Source organism: Halyomorpha halys, unplaced genomic scaffold, assembly GCF_000696795.3.
Source record: "Halyomorpha halys isolate HHAL.00 unplaced genomic scaffold, Hhal_1.1 Scaffold94.1, whole genome shotgun sequence".
NCBI classification, from domain to species: domain Eukaryota; kingdom Metazoa; phylum Arthropoda; class Insecta; order Hemiptera; family Pentatomidae; genus Halyomorpha; species Halyomorpha halys.
This window is the reverse complement of record NW_027114465.1, coordinates 1,146,889-1,159,825: the sequence shown is the minus strand read 5'-3', so window position 1 is coordinate 1,159,825 and position 12,937 is coordinate 1,146,889. Positions and strand designations below refer to the sequence as shown.

The window sequence follows — 12,937 nt, the reverse complement described above, 5'->3', positions numbered from 1 at the left end:
CTGTATAAGAAAAAACAATAACAATCAAATTAATAATCTGTAATGTATAGCCTTCATCTGACCATATTCTTTTGGAATGCCTAAGTTGGTGGGTTTCAAATTATTTTGAATGTATTGAATTAAATGTGAATTGACGATTAATTGAAAAAGGGTGTGTTAGATCAATATTATTTGAATAGTGTTTTCAAATGAATGTTAAATCACTTTTTATATAGCTGAATTATTCATCTGTATTAGTAACAACAAATGTTTTGCACTAACCCAAAAAGTTCGTGTGATGTTCGAATCCAAAATACAATGCCGCTTTCAGTAGAAATTTAATTCTTTTGAAAACTACTTTTTTTTTTATTTACAGGCTCCAATATTTAGAAACATTCGTGAGTGGTCTCTTTGTGAATGTAGCGTGTCTCTGATAATCGATGCTTCATTTAATTTGCATGTGATCACAGTAGTGAGGCAGAAAACACTTATTCCCCGCATGGTATTACAGGAATCCCTTCATCAAAAGCTATATGGCAGTTTTTTGTTATAACCTATTGACTGATAGATGATAGATGATATTTTAGTATTGGCTTATAAATTGAATCGTTTAACATTCAACATGTAATCATGCGTAGTGATGTTATGTGAAAGAGTTTGGGCCAGATACTTCTAAATCAGGACAACACTCGGTAAGTTATTTATTTTCCATAGAAAGATGAATCATTATTTCACCTACATTATCATTACAATGTAAAGAAATATTATTTGGACTAATAAATATTCGAAATAACTGGAACTGTAGAAAAGTGAGTGGATCATCCAACTTTCACTTATATCTTGATAATGGATCTAATTCCTCATTGCTTACAATAAATTTTTGACTTATTCTGAACTCTACTAGGGTTAATATTTACAATAATTATGATAATAAAGTAATAATAAAATTAATATTCTAGAATTTCTCGAGGTTAAGACAACGAATATAAAATTAATTTTAGCCAAGAATACAACATTTTAACAATAGATAACAAAATCGTGTACATATAAATACGTACCAGCTTTTTCTGGTTTAAACTCCTGTCTCTATTTTTGTCCTTTAATTATTTATTTAACTTTTAAATATTATTCTTTTATCCGTTTCTTATTATTGCTAAAAATAGGAACTGGTCGTTTTTTTTTTCACAGAACGGCCTTGGAGGCCACGCGATTAGCATTACTTTTGGCTTATATCTTGTTATTGTATTTCCTTTCCTTACATTTTTACCTTATTGTCTCTCCATGCCTTAGTTTTTTCTTCGGTCCACGCGACCCCCATTTTCAAATTTCTCTTTCCCATAAGAACCTTGATTTCCTTAAGTCTTTTCCTATATCTTTCTCCGTCCAGACAGTCCTGGTCCGTTATTCCTAGTCTTTCCGTTTCTTCCTTCATCTGTCTGATGTATCTTCCTTAGCTTTTGTATCCTCGGATTGAACTGATCATTTATTATAAATAAGCAAAATTAAAGGCACTTATGAGGATTTTTTTTTCAAAGCCCCTATTTGAAATATTGTTTTGTGTTTAACAGTGTCTGCGTAGTGGGGTTTTGTTTTTATCTGAAACGTTGTTACATTTTAAAACATGAATGTAGTGAATGAGTATTGATTTTATTTAAGTTAATCTGTGTGATATTTAATGGTATTGGGGCATACCACTAGTAGGAGTTAATGATCTTAAAAACTGAGTATAAATCCAAGACTATTTAAAATATTTACAGATTGTTAAAGTGGCTATAATGCTGACTGTTGCCACCGCGCTGGTTGCAACGTCTGGAATAGAGGTTTGGGCTGATATTTCAACGAGTCCAGGAATTTAATATGCCTCCTCCTGATAAAGTGCAGAACCGTTGGGACATCCAATTATTTGTGAAGAGTCGGCGGTTTTTCCTTCTTCCATACTGCAGTCCGTACAATCTTCAGCAGTATGGAATTTTGGAAATTTTGAAGGTGGCGCTGTGTACCATCGTTGAGGTGGATGAACTAGGGAGCACTGTATAGGAGCGCTGGACGGAGTATGCTCTTGTAGACTTGAAGTTTTAACCAGAGGGAAAGGGTTGATGATGTTAGGAGTGGTGTTGGAGGTAGGATTTCCTTCTGACTGTTCTTGTTTTTGATATAGAAGGGTACAAAAGTTTAGATGTTGTGTCGTCAATTTTAGAAGGATGTGTTTTTAAAAATTTGTTCATTAAGCCCTGTTATACTATTTCAATGAGAATAAAACTTATTTGATATTAAAGTTAACTTAATCGTACATTGATTTACTGAGTTTAATAAAAATTGTTAAAGTTGCTATTGAGGAATTCCTAAAAACATTGTGAAAAAAGTGGCATTTTCGATTGTTCAATTTTAAGAAAGAGGTTGGAACATGCCAAACATAAACATACTCTTTTTATATAAATTCAGTTTTGCAAGACTTTCGTTTTTGAGCTAGGCTGTTTACACACACACATACGCCGCACTTTCAGTCACATGCACGCAAGCCACACACTCACACACTTTCCTACACTTGGTTATTTGAACTCACGTTTATGAGACTTCCGTTCTAATCTAACACCATCTAATAAGCGAGGAGAGGCAATGGAGGATACAATAAATGCCTCACAGTCGGCCAGTGCAAGCGATCCAATACTCCAATAACGTGGGGTCGCAGATGTCACTTTTGTAACTAAAGTTGTTATCGAAGAATCCCTTCCGGTCCAGTTTCAAGCCACGAATGTGACTGTAATTTGGCCTTGTGGATCTCACTGCAGCTCTGCTCCAGCAGGATCGAAATCTACATCCATAATTGACCAATTTAGGTGGGTTTTTTCTATCAACGATTTTAAGGGAAATTGGGTAATTTTGAATATTTTCTTGTTTAGACCGGGGTATTTTAAAAAGTTTTAGATTTCATTTTCATGATCAGTTATTCAACGCACACTTCTCTTCAAAATAACATTTAGTTCGTTTAAAGTGGGTGATTAAAGTCCGAAATATCATATTAACAGACATTTTAGTACAAGAGGCGGGAAGAAAAAAAGGCAGTTATCTCCCCACAATTTTCGATTACTTCAATAAAAACTATGTATAATTAATAGTCAAAATTGATGAGTCTGCCAAGCATAGATAGGGGGATTAAAAAATGGCGGTTGTTTCAAAACCTTAAAAAAACATTGATTTTTCATTCGGAGCTCTATATATTAAAAACTACCAACAACACTAGAAAATCTAAGAGAACATTGTTTAAAGAAGAGTTAATTTGCTGAAATATTAGCCCTAAAAGAGCTATTTACGCCCAATAGTTTTTTAAAAAGCAAAATTTCTTTAAAATCTACTGAAAGATTAGTAGTTAGTTAATTTATTTTGAGAAATCTATATCTCAGGAACTATGTGACGTACAGATGTCTTTTAGCACTCAAATTAAAGCTAGTTAAATGGACTATAAAGAAGTTTATGACCTTTGGTCGACTTTACCTTTGTAGGAATAGTAATTTTCATGATATTTGCAAACATAAATTGATTTATAATTGTTCGGACAATAAATTTGATTTATGAAAAACTTTATTTCAGAAACCATTGGACGTACTGATGTCTGCCAGCGCTCAAATTAAAGCTAGTTAAATTTACTACAAAATAGTTAATTATGTTTATCAGTGTAGAAGTAGTAGTTTTTATGATATTTGACAAAATAAACTCATAAAATGTTAATTTCTTGTTGCTCATATAAAATGTTCAATTTTTGAAAAAATATATCTCTAGATCCATAAGACAAACATATGTCTGCCAACATTCAAAATAAATAAAATTTAACTTACTATAAAGTAGTTTATGAGACTTATTTTCGTAGGGGTAGTAGTTTTTATGATATTCACGTATGAATATAAATTTGGCAAATGAAAATTTGTCTGTACAACTATAAATCAATTTATTTTAACAAATTTCATGTAAACTACTACTCCTACGAAAATAAACATCAGAAACTACTTTATAGCTCATTAAACTAGCTTTAATTTGAGTGCTAAATAAAAATAAAATAAAAATAAGCTATTAAAGATAACAGATTTTTCTTTTAATAATATTTACTCCTTCATAAGAATATAATTCATAATTTTTATTACCGTAATAAAAATATTACCACTACTGAAAAATTAAAGTTTTTTTATCATTTTCTCCGTGGTCTACGGTATGAATAAAGTATAAACCAGTCTTATAAAAAATATTTATTAAAAAAGTTCATATAAACTGAAAGAAGCACATTTGGTATAAACTGTAATTCAATAGACGGTTAACGACTTGGGGTTTGTAATAAGGCGTTTTTATCCGGCAATAACTGGTCGGGTAGGCTACCTGACATTTCCTTTAGTACTCTTTTGAACTGAACCATTTTACTCTACGATATTTATGGTCAACAGATTCATTTGAGACGATATCTATCCATTTGGCTAAACACTCTTTAAAACTCCTTTTGTAAGGCCAATAATATTGAATACAATATATCCTTATTGTCTACTAACGGTCCCAGTTTGAACTTGATACAAACTCAATAATATTGACCGCTTAAGGGAGGGAGTGGGCCTAACACTCAACGCAAGTGAACCATGTGCCTTAGGCTCCCTCACGTGGTTCTTTGCTTCAGTAGTAGAGGAACATCTGAGTGAGGCCAACACCATATCCGCTCTACTAAGAAGAAATTTTTTTTTTGTAATTCCTGGATTTATAATAAATTAATTGTATTCTAACTTAACTGAAAACGATAGTCAACTGCTTGATTTTAAAATATTTCAATACAAAATTTTTAACAAATATTACTTTTCCAATACTAAAAACATTTAGCCTTAACACTATTGATACCGATTAAGCTATTTAGCAACCCGAAAATATTATTTTTAGCAGAAAATATACGACTTTTACATTTTTACTTTAATTTTTGTAGGATCTAGGACTACTTCTGGACAAACAATTAACATTGAATACAAGACTGAAATGACAGGAAACTGTTCGTCGATTCCGACTATTTCAACATTTACTAGGCAAACGGTCTAAACTTCCAATTCACTACAAAAAGACTGATATACATGGCTATAATAAGGCATATCTGGACATACGGATTTGAGCTTTGGGGCTCCACTAAACGATCGAATTCCTCTCGAATCCAATCATTGCAGCTTAAAATTCTTCTTAAAATCCTTAATGTTCCTTACTTTGTCACAAATCAAGTCATCTACCAGGATCTCAATATATGTTTCATATGTTGCCGATAATGCCAGAACCAGATACTAATCCTTCCATAATAAACTTCCCAACCTCCCAAACCCACTTGTTTCTAACCTGGCTTCATTACCTAATAATCCTCCTAGGCGTCTAAAAAGATCCTTGAGGTCTTCTCTTTTAGAAATGTTATTGGAGTTTAATCAATGGGTGGATTCTCCACATGTTCGTATCATGTCATTTCATTACTAACAGTAAATTTACTTGTAATATGTATATTTTTATACAGTTGTAAATAACAATAAATAAATTATTAAAAAAAAAATTAGGTCTTATTGTCGTACCAAGACACAGTAAGTCAAATCGTACATTTGGGATAACAAAAGTAAAAAAAAAAGATTATATTTAGCTCTTAGAACTGATAAGTGTGTATACAGAAATGATTTCTTCATTTATATAGGAAAGTCGAGACTTTTTTTCTATTCATTTAGTAAATTACATCAAATAAGGTTCGATAAGATGAAATCTACCAAAATAACATATAAAAATGATAAACGTAAAATGAAATTAATCATTACATTTTGACAACTAGGGCGCTGTGGAGGCTAGTACAATTTATAAGCTAAATCAGGGCAATATGAACTTATCTCTAGTGATACAACTAATAATTTAATTAATAATTACAAAATTAAAATAAAGTAAAAAAATAAAATATTAATTATTAAAAAAAATAAATTAAATTAAATAAGGAATAACTGACAGGACTTTAAAGTGAATAATAATGCTAAAAATTATAATTAATTAATATAAGTGGATTAATATAATAACGAGAACAAAACAAGATGATATGAAATACGATAAAAATAAGATTTCATTAATATCTAAAACTAAGCACACACAGACATAGCTGATTATAATCGTAATATAGTGAATAATTATGTAGAGTTAAGAAAAAATACAGGCAAATGTGGTCATCCGGTGAATCAAAATCAGTAATTGGGAATCGTAGAAGCAAAAAAGTATCCAGTCAAATATTTCATTTTTAGTTTCTGGTTGATTTATTTATTAGTTCTTATGGTAAGGGATTGAACAGATATGGTACCATATAGTTTGAAGTACATTTACCAAATATATTATCATAGGGTGATTCAATAAAAAAAAAAAGTTCTAACATTTTTAGATATATTATTACTTTTCTAAATAAATTACTATCCATAAATTTTAAGATAGTTTTGTAAAAATAAAATACTTTCGGTGGTAAAGTACGAAGATTTTTAAGATTTTCTGCTTTATCACGGTGCGCTATTGTTCTTAGTGTTCGATGCTGTAGATTTGCAAGTTTTTATAAATTACTATCAGCATTGGTACCATAACAATCGATCTCATTTCTTAACATCGATTAAAACAATGTTTTGTAAAACATTAGTAAAGCTTCTCTATTGATTACAAATTGGAGGTAATAAATTTTATATGAGCTTACTCTTAATTTATTTAGAACATTTACTGTTTGGTTTCAAAGAAAAAGCATTATCCACAGTAACACCTAGATATTTTTATTTTTTAACAACATTTAATGTTTTAGAGCAACATATTTTTATATTATTAATATTAGAGAGAGTATCCAGTTAGTCATTGGATTTAATTTCGGGGTCGTCTACAGAAGGCATATGAGGTGATTTTATCAACAAAATAACTGTTTTACCTTAGTTAACTATGAAACCTTTGTCACGAGCCCATTTAAAAAAATTAGAATAGTCATTTTGGGATTTTTCTTCTGGAAAGTTGTGTTTTATACTTGAATATTTATAAACAAATCCAGGGTTTGTAAATGTCGATTTCAAATATTAGCCACTTTTTCAATGTTGCTCGATTTCACAATTTTTTTTTATCAATGTTTCCTCTTACCGTTTTGTTAAATATTTTAAATGTAAGACCGTCGCTAATTCTGAGTTTTAGGGAGCGGGTGGCCTGGTAAGTCTTCCCTTATATTATTTTAGGGGGTTAAAATATTGAGATAAAAATTATGTAGTTAATAACAATTTGTTCCTCAGGAGAATGAGTGTAAATGTCACTTTTATCATATTCAACGAAGCAGTGGACATAACAGAAAGCAATGATAACGGTTCATAAACTGGATAACTTAAAAAAAAAATAACAGAACGAATTTCTTTCAAGTTAAATTTAAAATAAAATTTTACAATTGATATAAAACCTTCATTTATTTAAAACATTAACCAATTATTGATGTAATTTTGCTATCTGATTGCCCTACTGATGCAAAACGTTGCCACATGCTTTGTAGAAGAAGCTAAACAAATTAAACAATTGGCTCCTATAAGTTTCTTTCTACGTACCATATTATTTTCAAATCCCCCTCCCGAAAGTTTTAGTTGCAGACGAAATAACTTATTTTTCCAATTTAGATTTAGGCCTCTCTTGTTTTCTACTTGTTTTAGAAGTTCTGAATTTCCGAACGGAAACATTTAAACCGCAGTTGAACTGTTCATTATTTTAGAATTCTTTCTCATCGGGCTAGCGTTACATCCCTGGAATTTTCTACTCTACATTGAAAAATCAATAAGGTTGGAACGGTGAACAAGAAGGAATGTAGAAATTAGGGCTGAAGGACGTATTCCTACCAAACTCAACAAGACTTTGACAGTTGCTGAGTTAGATATCAAATCGAATTGTATTTTTTTTTTTTTTTATAAATAAATAAAAAAACATATTTATTCTATTTTGTGAAAAATTATTTATTGATGAAATTAATAAAAACTTCTTCACAGAATATGTCTGATGATTACCAGGTCTGAAATGATAGTTAAAAAATATATTTATCAAAACTTTAAATGTTTTTTATGACTGCAAAAACGAAAAGTCGAAAAAGTTTTATAGTATTGATTTATTTTAAATTTGATTAAAATAATAATAAAGTTAATAGTGTTATTAAAATAATAACACCTCATTATGAAAATGCCTATAACATGCCAAATATATATACTCGGAAACAGATTTGAGCGTGTCATCATTAGAAATCATCTAAAATTTAAAAATAACTACTTAAATTATTTGAAAAATATATTATAATTCTAATAGTTAGGTTATGATTTTGAAATAAAGAGAAATCAATAAGACTGTTTCATTTTCTTTTAAATCAGAGAAATTATAATAGTTATTTTACAATTAGAATTATAGAGTTATAGACATAATTTTTCCAATACCTATTTCTTTTTATTGTTTAAAGAGATTATTTCCTAGATTAAAACGTTATTTTTCTAGGTTTTGTTTTTTCGTTGCAGAGTGTGTAAGTAAACTGTGACATGTTGTAATATGTGACAGGTAAAAATTTCAATGCAAATAATTTTTACCAATCTATGATTTGTATATAAAGATAATTTATCAATTCATGTTAGCTCATGTCTATGTTGATTTAATTATTATTGGTTTTCATCATAATGTCTAATAATTAATAATTTAACTTTCTGTCCGGATATTGGAAATAAACATGAATAATGTAATTTATTGGTTAATTAGCTCAGTGGAAAATGAATCATTAAAAATTATTTTACCCTACATTCTTGTTTGGTCCGAAATGTTACATAAACTGTCGCATTGGATAACATAGCTGAAACTGTATCCCTTAGTTGGAAGTGAATAATACAGAGTTAAATACATTTCATTCGGCGCGAGGAGGAAATGCCCATATGCAGAATCGCTAATAATTGTTGCGATAATTATATTATCTAATGATTATGACATACGAACCCGATCGTAAGGTATCTGACTCCCCCACACTGTCCTCTGGTTACGGTATCCGTTACAAACCATTAACTGTGATTGATTTGTAACTATATCGTTACTTATAAAAAGTTATTTCACAATATTCACATTTAACAAATTATTACTTAACCTCCCTGAAAATGATTGAAGATTCTCACAAAAATAAATAATCATAAGCTAAAATCATAAAGATTCTCTCAGTTTTTTTTTTGTAGAGTTATCATCTTGAGAGATGTAACGTCGTCGTACATCTACCAATACTCGTTACAAACCTAATGTAAGAAACTTCCATGGCACATAATTTTAGTAGAATGAAATTATCTATTGGCTTGTACTGACCCTACCTGATAATTTTTAACGAGTTTTGTTTATTTTTATTTATTTATTTGACTATACTATTTTAAGTTTCCAAATTTAATAACTAAAGTTGTGTTGGAAAGTTAAATTTCCATTTTCCATTCATAATTGTTTACATATGTTATTGTTTGCATTTTATTACTAAGCTTGTCCAGACGATTACTGGACTACCTCTTTAGTCACATGCACTGTGAAATAAAAAAATGTATTACTTAGTTCATTAAAAGGTGCTAACAGGAAAGCTCCAAGTATTATGTAGAGAATACAACATTGCAGAGATTTCAATTTTTTTTTCAAGTTTTTTAGGGTTTAATAATATCCCTAAAATAAAGCACCGAATTACTGTTTAATGTTACAAAAGTGCAATTAAATATTTATTATTACTTACATTAATTTATTATTATTATTAGTATATTAGTGGAGAATTTTCTCCATCATCCTCTCTTTATTTTATAAATACATTTTATTTGTTTGTATTTTTAACTTATTTATATGTTTTTAATTTATTTGTCTTTATTGTTTTAACCCTATTGATTATTTTACTTATGATTTATTTCTTTGTATATATTTATTGATAATTTGGTTTGATTTTGATATATTGATCCGTTTGGTTCTTACGGATCATTGGAGGAGGGAGTTGTGAGAGTGGAATAGAGCGGACAACGCAGATATGGTTGAAAACTAAAAAAGTGAAAGAATTAATAAGGAAAAATGTAAGGTAACTTGAAGAAATTAAAATTGTATTTAAATAAAATTAACTACTTAGGTTATAAGTAGTTATTAAATAAAAAAAAAACTTTAGTTTTAGTTTTATTTATAACTAATTTTTGGCAGAAACGAACCCACAGCGTTCCGAAGCAGGCCCACTGGGAACCTCATCCCACGTGTTTGGCTAACGCGTCTTCTACACACCCTGTTTTGAACTTTTTTTGTTTAAATAAAAATATTTTAAAGAAAAAAAATGTACTAGTTTTCTTTGAAGTTGTACTTTCCATTTAAGTTATCTTAAAACCATTTGGAATAGGTGCGCATGTAATCTGCTGTAAATGCAATAAATAATTATGAATAATCCTACAGAAACGAAATATTAGTATTTCATGAGCCTCGAGAAGTTGCACTAATACCGAACAATCACTCGATAAACAATTCGCTGATGAAGATTGCGATTTGATGATCGACTGTATGACACGAAATGTGATTAATCCACTTCTGTTTGAGGCAGTAATTCCATTGGCCAGATAATTTAATCTCTTTGTTACTGGAAAAACATAGGTGTTTTGTAGTGAGGTTCCAGTTTCTAAAAACATTGACCAATAGTATTGAGGATCACAACATGGACCTTTTCTGCTGTAGTCCAATCGTAATGAAACAGAATATTACAGGTGGTAGAGCACGGGGTCAAATTTCTAAAGGATTCTTCAAACGCTGTAAAATGCCAATTTCTGCATGATTTAGGTGATCGTTTAATAGAAAGATTGAGAATGAAAGTATGAAATAACATATATATCCATACTTATATAATTGTTAATACCATACTTAAGGTATGTATCTAAGGAAATTAAATTAAACAAATAAAATTTAATAACAAAAGAAATAATAAAAAAATTTTTTGAATTAAACAAAACAAATAAAAAAATAAATAATTGAATAAAATAGTTTTATGGAGGTTAATAAATTAATATTGTTTCGACTTTATGATAATAAATAACCTTAAGTTTTAGGATTTATGTCATGTAGACGTAGTGTAGATGATGGCAAAATATCGCAGCATTCCCCTCGAACTGTAAACCTAGATAAAGGCAATTGTAAGCCGACATTGTGCGATGATTGTTAACAAGAGCAGGGCTCTGTTTCATAATGAAACGTAATAGTATTAGTTCATAATACAAGTTTAGAAACTAGTCTGGTAATAATACTAATACTTATTTTTTTCATGATAGGGATGACTATTAGTGATACAACAGGAATTAAAAAATACTAAAGTACAAGTTACTATTGTAAAAGTCGGTGTAATTGAATTAAGATAAATCTACAAGACTAATAGTATTAGTTTGTAGTTTATAATGAAACAGGGCCCTGGTGGTTGTAAACTGGCTTCAAAGCCGACTGACTTTATAAACACGCTGCAGCCAGTCTTTTATTATAAACAACGCTATTAAAGCCGTAATCACAAACAAACGTAAATGCCTTTGTATACAATATAATATTTTACACTAACATGCTATACAATTAAAAGTAATAAATTGATTTTTTTTAATTTAGTGCGTGATATGTTTACGTAAAAAAAAAAAAAATAAAATAAAAAATTCAATCTTCTAGTTAAAAAAAATAATAATAAATATTAAAGAAATAATTTTTTAAATATTTGTTATAGTTTTGTATCCTAAAGTCTGGGAAGGAGCATCCTGTAGAAAAAGAAATAAATTGCAATCATTCCAAAACAAGATCCACAGAATTTCATTAGATCCCCTTTGTTTATATGAAATAGTATGGTACCATAATCTCCACCAGATAAAAACTGGATACTTTTAAGCCACCATTAGATTTTAATAATAATTTTAATGAGTGAAAAACGAAAGAATGGCTTTCGCAACTTCTTTTCCACTATCATTTTTTTTATCTTCCTCAAGGATCTTTCTTTTAGGTAATACATTTTTTGTTTGTGAAATTTCAGGGTTTGAAGAGGTAAAGGTAAATTACACTTAATAAATTTTTATAAATTCAATTAAATTGTATTTACAAAGAAGTGACTTAAGTAAATCAAAATTAATGTTAAATGAAGAATATTTGTGTTTTTGGATTGATAGCTTACTATTTATTTATTAAAATGATTTTTTTATGTATGCGTTAGCTTCATGCTAAGATATAGAAAATATTAAAAAAAATGTTTCGAGTTTTGTTTTAATCTACGCAAGATTAGCTATGATGTGTCAAATCGTCAATATAAAATCTAGATTAAAACCATAAACAACTTTTTTTATAATTTATAAAACGATACAATGGCCATGTATGCTATACCGTTTTGAACTCTGGGATGCAGCATCCTGTAGAAAATGAATAAATCGCAATAATTCTAAAACAAAATTCGCAGAATCGTCGTAGATATAAATATTTTATATGAAATAGAACAATACAATACCCTCCCCCCACATTATCAACTATTAAAGAACTAATAAACTGCTACAATAACCATTTAAATAAGCTATGTTACTATTAATTACAATTTCGAAATGTGTCAAATAGTATGTAGAAACATGCGATTTTGATTTGTTTAATAATAAAAATATTTTGTGTGCAACTGGGTTAAAATAGAGATTATAAATATGGTCTCACAAAACAATTTAATTGTTTAATAGATCAAGTAAATTTTGAGTATTTATTATTAATATTAATTACAAGCTCTTAATTTTTTTTAAAAGAGCCTAGTTCTGTTTTAACTCATTATTACTGCTATCAAAAGATGAAAAAAGAAATAAATATAAAAACTCATTTTACGAAACCACGCAAACGATATTACCTATTTAGTGATAATCTCTCTCTCTCTCTCTCTCTCTCTCTCTCTCTCTCTCTCTCTCTCTCTATATATATATATATA

General features: G+C 29.2%; 1 protein-coding gene across 1 annotated transcript in view; it reads left to right on the top strand.

Moving 5' to 3' along the window:
* Positions 1-637: 637 nt before the first annotated feature.
* The window catches only part of LOC106677307 (uncharacterized), a gene marked incomplete at its 3' end in the record, with an annotated part of 263,446 nt that continues 251,146 nt past the window's right edge, over positions 638-12,937 (top strand). Inside the window, 1 exon segment of the mRNA XM_067051668.1 lies at positions 638-671.